Genomic DNA, 7,624 nt, shown 5'->3' on the forward strand with positions numbered 1-7,624 from the left:
ACTAAATGGATGACTTTCTAGCACAACATGAATAAAAAAGGAGACTCAGCTTAACTGTCACCTGCAGGGAGACCCTCCCTGACCAGCCGTCACCTGCAGGGGGGAACTCCACACTGGGTGCCTCCCACACATCGTCTTCTTACGCGGAACTGTCACCAGTGTCTTAGTCAGCTCGGCCACTATAACAAATACCACAGGCTGGGCAGCTAATACAACAGACAGCCATTTCTCATGGTTCTGGAGTCTGGAATTCTGAGATCAAGGCACCTGAAGATTTGGTTTCTGGTGAGAGCTCTCTTCCTGGCTTGCACACGGCCATCTTCTCAGTGTGTCCTCATGTGGTCTTTCCTCCGTGTGTGCACTTGAAGAAAGAGACCAAGCTCTCTGGGATCACTTCTTATAATGGCCACCAATTCCATCGGATCAGGGCCCCACCCTTATGACCTCATTGAACTTTAATCACTTCCTTAAAGCCCTGTTTCCAAATACAGTCACACTGGGGCCTAGGGCTTCAATGTATGAATTTGGGGGGACACAATTTAGTCCGTGACATACCACCCCTGGCTCCCAAAATTCGTGTCCTTTTCACAAGCAAAATAGATTCTCTCCATTCCCATAGCCCCAAAGTCTTCACCCATCGCAGCATCAACTCTAAATCCAAAGTTGAGGTACATTCCTCTCCAGCTTTGAACATGGGAAACCAGACAAGTTAAGTGCTTCCAAAGTGAAACAGTGGGACAGGCACAGGATGGAAATTCCCATTGCAAAGGGAGAAGTCAAAAAGAAGAAAGGGTTCCGAGCAAGTCCAGACCTAGCAAGCGGTGGATGGATGGATCGGGGGTAGCAGGTAGATGGGTGGATGGATGGATGGGGGTTAGTGGGTAGATGGGTAGATGGGTGGATATAGGGGAGAGTGGATGGACTGAGGGATGGATGGAGGGGAGTGAGTGGATGGATGGATGGATTGGGGGAGTGGGTGGATGGGTGAATGGACAGATAGATAGACAGATATCCTACTGGTTCTGCTTCTCCAGTTAAACCCTACTGAGTTAGGTGGCCAGAAGAACAGAAGAGTGGATGTGAGTTAGGGAACAGAGTGCAGCCCAGCAGGGCTCTTCAGGTAGGTGGCCAGGGAAAGAGGGGGGAGCTCCGGAATCCAAGGAAAAAGCTGCCAGGATGCCTGGGAAGGTGCTTCAGGTGCTCCAGGGAGCAAGCACAGCAGGGCTGAGGCCAAGAAGGCTCGGCCTGTTCCAGCCACGGCACGGAGGAAGCCGGTGTGCTGGAGGAGCAGGGAGATGCCAGTGGAGGAGAGCAAGGGGCCTTCTAGGCTGTCGTACGGGCTCAGGCCTTACTCTGTGTGGGGGGACTGTGGGGGTTTCAATGGGTCCCCACAATCAGATCTGCAGTTTAGAGGGGTCCCTCAGGCCAGGCTGCTGGGTAGAGAAGAGGCCGCAGGGCAGGAGTGGCAGCAGGGAGAGCAGTGGGGCCAGCCGCGCTCCGAGGGAGCGGAGGGGATGGTGGCGAGGACGAGAGCAGGGCAGCAGGGACACTGCAGCGCCCTGCACACTGTAGGGCCCGGTGACAACGTCTGGCTTAGGATGGCCGTGACCAGAGGCCTGTGAGACACGATGGGGTCAGGGAGGGAGCGGCCGGAGGAGGCGTGTGGAGTCGGGGTCACTTGGAGGCCTTGAAGCCCGGGCCTGAGGAGCCTGTCCAGGGAGGAGAGGAGGGTTGGGGGTGCTGGCCCTCAGCAGCCCCTGTCCATGCCCTGCCTGCCTGGCTCTGATCCTGGAACCCACCACCGCTGCACTTGCAAGCCACAGGACCGAGCTCCCCTTGCGTCCTCTGAAACAGCTCCTCCTGACTTTGGTGTCTGGACCCCTGCGACCCAGAGTCCCAGCCCTGTGCTGAGCACACAGGCCCAACCTCTTCGTGCCGTCTTCCTCCCGCACCCAGTGTCCCGAGAGGTGGTCCACACGGGGAGGGGGTGGCACCCTGGGAATCTTCTTGGGAAATGGGCGCAGGTCTCCTGAGCAAGTCAGCCAACCTCATCGCTCCCGCCCATGGTTTCCATTCCTAAAAACCCAGCCTCGTGGGGTGAGGCTTCCGCGGGCGCCGCACGGCCATGGCCTCCTGCCTGGGCCTCTCAGGGTCCAGGTGTGAATCATTCTGACGACCTCTCTGGGGGCCCGTCCTGAGGGCCACGCTTGGCCAGCTGGTGCCCCTGCATGCCCGCTCCCACTTTTCAGTCACCGAGTTAGCAACCCTCTAGGAAGAGCTGGTTAACTAGTCTTTGTGCCTGGTTAATTATTCTTTATAGTGGATTAACTACTCTTTAAGCCTGGTTAACAATTCTTTATATCAAGTTAATTATTTTATGCCTAGTTAACTATTCTTTATACCAAGTTAACTACTCATTATGTCTAGCTAACAATTCTTTATGTTTGGTTAACCGCTATGCCTGTTTAACAATTGTGTTTTTTTTTGAGGAAGATTAGCCCTGAGCTAACATCTGCCACCAATCTTCCTCTTTTTGCTGAGGAAGACTGGCCCTGAGCTAACATCCGTGTCCATCCTCCTCTACTCTATATGTGGGACGCCTGCCGCAGCGTGGTCTGAGAAGTAGTGTCGTGTCCGCACCCAGGATCTGAACTGGCAAACCCCAGGCTGCCGAAGTGGAACATGTGCTCTTAACCGCTGCACCACTGAGCAGGTCCATTTAACAATTTTTTATGCTGGGTTAACTATTCACTATGCCTAGTTAACAATTTATGCGAGGTTAATTATTGATCATGCCTAGTTAACAATCCTTCATGCTGGGTTAACTGCCCTTTATACTGACTGAGTTACCCACTCTCCACGCTGAGACAAGGACTCTGCAGGTCAGGTTCTCTCTGTCCCAGTCCTTACTGTGGTTTCTCCACCGGCACCAGCTGGCACCTGAGCTGACACTGGGGTGGCGCCCCTCCCCTCCCTACTGTCCTTGGGGAGCAGGAGTCTCTCTGATCAGGACCAGATGAGTCACCGGAGGTGGCCCTCGTTATTTTGTAAAAATGCTGAAAAAAAGAAAAATGGCAATGCTCTTATTAGGGATACAAAGTTGAAATCATGAGGCATGCAGAAAATGCCAATCTTTACCCTCGGTCTGAGATACTAATAATTTGGCCAAATGTGGATCACTGATAAAGTAAAACAAAAGGAACAAATACATACAAAACGCAGGAAGGTAAGATCCAGTCCCGGGAGAGGAGCAGCGCCGGAGACGATGGAGAGGCTGTGAAATAACGGGTTGAGAATTAGCGGAAAGAAATTCCAGGCACCCAGTGGGCAGCACGGGCCCCAAGGGCTGCTGACAGACAGGGCTCACTACCAAAGCCACCAAGAGACGGCTGCTGGTGAACAGCGTGTTCTTGGAAAACTTGAGTAAACGTGGCGCCTCCGGCAGGGCCACCACCCCAACCTCACTCCGAGTCACCATGAAAGCCCCATCGCAATGCCTGCTCTCAAAGGAAACGCATTGTGTTTTGCCAATGAAGTGCCACTACTCGTAGCTTAGAGAACCAGGAGTGGAAGAAGTTACTCAGGAGCGTTACGTGGACTGTGGTTAGTGACTTGTCTGTAGTGACGAATGGTTCTTCGAACTCAGGGTTTAAAAGCACCAAGCATCTGCCTCATGACTGTGGGTTAGACAGCATTCTTCACTCTGGGGAGCAGGAGATCCTTCAAGTCCAGCAAGGCTCTGGCTGAACTGGCAGCCCCTCTGCTTCTCCACGAGGGTGGCACTGACTCTGGGCACAGGGCTGGCTTGAGGAGGAGACGGAGAGATCCTGTTAGCGGGGAATCATCTCACTTTCTGCTGCCAGCCGTGCCTTCAGATGCGGCCCCCTGCGAGGGAGGTGGCTACCCCGCCAGGAGTGCTCTCAGGCCCTGTGCAGTGACCAGCTCCTGACAATGGAATTGAGTGGAAGTGACAGAGTCACTTCCCCACCTGGCCTGGGCTGCCTGCTCTCCTCCCACCTGCTGGCAGGAGGCACAGGGCTCAGAGAGCCCAGGGGATGCAGAGCCTCAAGACCATGGGAGGATGGCCACAGCCGACTGGGAAGTAAGTGTCCGGGGGTTGAACCCCCAGACATGCTGGGATCCACCCATTTTAGCAGCCCAGGGCACCAAATGTGCCACTCCAGTCCATAAGTCAACAAGCCGCTTCTGTCTCTCAACGTGGGCAGAAACTTTGACACTAAGGCCGCTTTAGGGGGCTGTGTCCCGAGGAGAATGCATGGGACCGGGGACGAGGGGTGGCAGTCGAACTCCCAGCGACCCACTTGGGGAGTGTCTCCTGTCCCATCAGGCATGGCTGGACACCTTTGTACCAGGGGACACAGTAAGGTCCCAAAGCTGTGGCTGCCGCTGGGTCACTCCGCTCTTCGTGGTGGACACAGCCAGAGAAAGCTCGACAGTGGCAGCGATGACTGTGAGGCGTGCAGGTTTCTGCTAAGTAATGGGCCACAGCGAGTTTGTCTGGACTCCAGGGCCTCACAGGGCACCAGCCAGTGGACCACGAGCACCAAGAATGGCCACCAAATCAGCCCCGGCCTGAGGAGGGCATGGTCACCAGGGTCTGCGACCTGCACCACACAGCATTGTGGAAAACAGCGGGATCAGCAGGGGTGCTGGAGAGGGGGCCTAGAATGGGAAGAGGGGGAGCAGGGGCAGGAGGAGGTGAGGGGGCCTTGGACCACTCACCCGCAGCAGCGGAACAAGGGCTCATCCTGCCTCCCTCCTGCTGGGAGCCGTGGCTACATCAATTGATCGGCTGTTTGACAGGGTCCAGCCGATTAACGCCGAGGGGTGCAGGGCCGCCCCTTGGTGAAGAATAACCGGCCAGCCCCTCACACAGTTCTGAAACCTGTGCTGCTTCTAATTGCCCTTCATTCCTCTTCCTATCTTAACCTCCAGTTTTCACTCCTTTGGGTGGCTGCTTGGGAGGCACTACCTCCCGGGAAAATTAGATATAGTAAGAGAATGTGACCACCTGCAGGTAACTTTCAAGATATTTTTCAGTTAATTAATGGAGGAGCACACAGTCCCATTTGAGACAATCAGAAAGGAATCCTGCCCAGATAAGATGCTGAATTAGGTTTATGGCCTCCATCTGGTTAATGTTTCCTTCTCCCTCCAGTTCTTTGTCTAAATATACATATGCATCGTCCTTCTAAGTTTGTTGGTTAATTGGTTGATCAAGAAGTATCTATATATTATTCTTGACCTTCTGCTTTCTGTTAAAATGTTATAGAGGTTTTCTCCTAAAAGCAATAAACAATAAATAATTGGTGAGTAGAAGGGCCGAGGGGTGCAAAAATGCCCCTCGGTGAAGGATGGCCGGCCAACACCCCTGATATTTTCTGAATTATATACATGCTTTCTATCAAGGTTATGTGTATACTTATTTCTCTTTTTTATTCTTGAAGATATATAGTTTAGTTTAGCTTTTCAGCCCTTTACTTTACTAACAATATGATACTTTCTCCAGCAGTGTACTTAAGGGACCGTTAGCTCTACAATCTAAAAGACAAAGGAATGCTTCCACCCCCTAAAGGGCGCGAAAAAGTAAAGATGTTTAACTGCCCGCTGAGAATGCAGATAGCCCTGGGGATAAGACACCCTGGAGTCGCCTTTTGTTCCCATTAACCATCTACACTAATGGCGTAAATGATTGAGGGAGGCAGGGATGGCTCCACCAGGATGTAACCAGACGGGCTGCTGTCCTGTCTGGAGGCCTGGACCTTCTCTCTTTGATTTAACTTTACCATGAATTACAACAGACGCCTAGGTACCTATCTCCTTTAGCTTAGAGACAACAAACACTAATTGCAGAGAAGACGATCATTAACCTTATGCTCTATAAAATGGAATGCTAATAAATATTCTTGTGCCCGTTTCTTACTTCCTTATCTCTCTGAGAATATTTGTAAAACTATTTCTGTACTAATCCTGAAAAATATATAAACGACACTTGTGCACAGTAAAGTCGGACTTGCTAACACCAACCCAAGTCTCACGTCCCCTTTATTTTCCCCCTCCCTCATCGCGCCGACGCCGTCCATCCCTCAGGAACCTGGACTCCGCCGGGGCGGGACCCCGGCACCCTCCCTTCCTCCCGCTCTCTCCTCTCTCAGAATTTGCGACAGCCAGCCACCACCTTGCAGAAGCAGCAACAGGATGGAGTCGACTTTCCTCAGTGTGGTCTCCTTTGACGCCCCTGACTCCTCTTCTCGCCTCATCTTCAGCCAGTGGCCCCGGCACTCACTGATGTTCACACACTGGCATCCACCTGCAGTCTGTCCATCCTCAACCGTACTGAACACACGCGTGTGCACGCAGAGCCTGCTGCTTCCAGCTGGACCACCCTTGAGAACCGTCTACACAGGGTAACTTACTGCCAGATGGGGTTCTGGAAAATGCCCCTGGGGCCACTTACCTCGATAGAGCAAAGTGTCACAGATTCCTTCAAGCAAGGTGTATACTCTCTGCAGGGTAATTCGGCAGATTCTACCAACATTTTAAAGAAGCATCAGGACACTGATCCAGAATTCTAATCCTAAGGAACGGGCCTGCAGCTCGCTCTCATCACACGAAGCAGCACCAACAGCCTTGAGCTGGAGACCACCACACAACCTCCTGAAGGGGCCAGTGGAACGAGGGGCTCCAAGGCTACTCGGGAGGTGGCCACGTGCGCGACCCGGCACACTTGCGGTGCAGACCAGCAGCCCTGCAACACAGACCAGCTCTGCAAGGACATCAAGAACCAGCAAATAGGGACCATGCCACCGTCTACACAACTGATTCTTCACTTTTTAACCCTGCAAAGTGATTTTCCTTGAAGAGCAGACATCATAAAGGAAGTGCTTCGTTGATCATCCCTTCCTTTCAAAGCAGAGATCTCCCCACAATCAGAAGACGTCACACTTCTCCAATGAGTCTAAGGCGAATGCAAGTTTCTCATGTAAACTGAAGACTCTTCAGATGCACCAGGCACGAGGCCACCTGCACGACTGTGCAGTTGCAACCTCACGCCTCCCCGGTTCCAGATGTAGGCCTGTAACCTTCAGACATTCGAGAAGGAAGCAGCGGCGGTGACCGGTCCGTGTGCTTTGACCTGGAAGTGGGCTGATGCAGCCACTATACTGCAGCTGGGTCGCGGGGGTGGGCTCCCACATCGCACAGGGACCACAGCACCGACAGGCTGGCGAATGTCTATGAACACCAACCCTTGCAGCACAGATCAAGTCTGGAGTCCCAGCGACTGACGTGATGGCAAAAACAACTTGGCAGTGACTGAGAGGAGAGACAGGCCCTCCCCACAAACCAGGCCCTGAAGGCCCCGGGGGAGGAAGGTGTCCGTGCACAGCGACACGTCAAACAGGGGCGCCAAGCGCAAACCTCAAAGGCAGAACTGCTCTCTCCCGGGTTCTTCGTATCTGATTCCAGCCAAGCACAAGGACAACCCGGTGGGGCAGGCAGACCCCGGGTGCTGACAGTCACGCCTTCAGCTGCAGCAGGACAGCCTGTCTTCAGGGTGCACCGGCAGGAGAACCTATGGCAGGGAGGATGACTTCAGCACGTG

Source organism: Equus caballus, chromosome 26, assembly GCF_041296265.1.
Source record: "Equus caballus isolate H_3958 breed thoroughbred chromosome 26, TB-T2T, whole genome shotgun sequence".
NCBI lineage: Eukaryota > Metazoa > Chordata > Mammalia > Perissodactyla > Equidae > Equus > Equus caballus.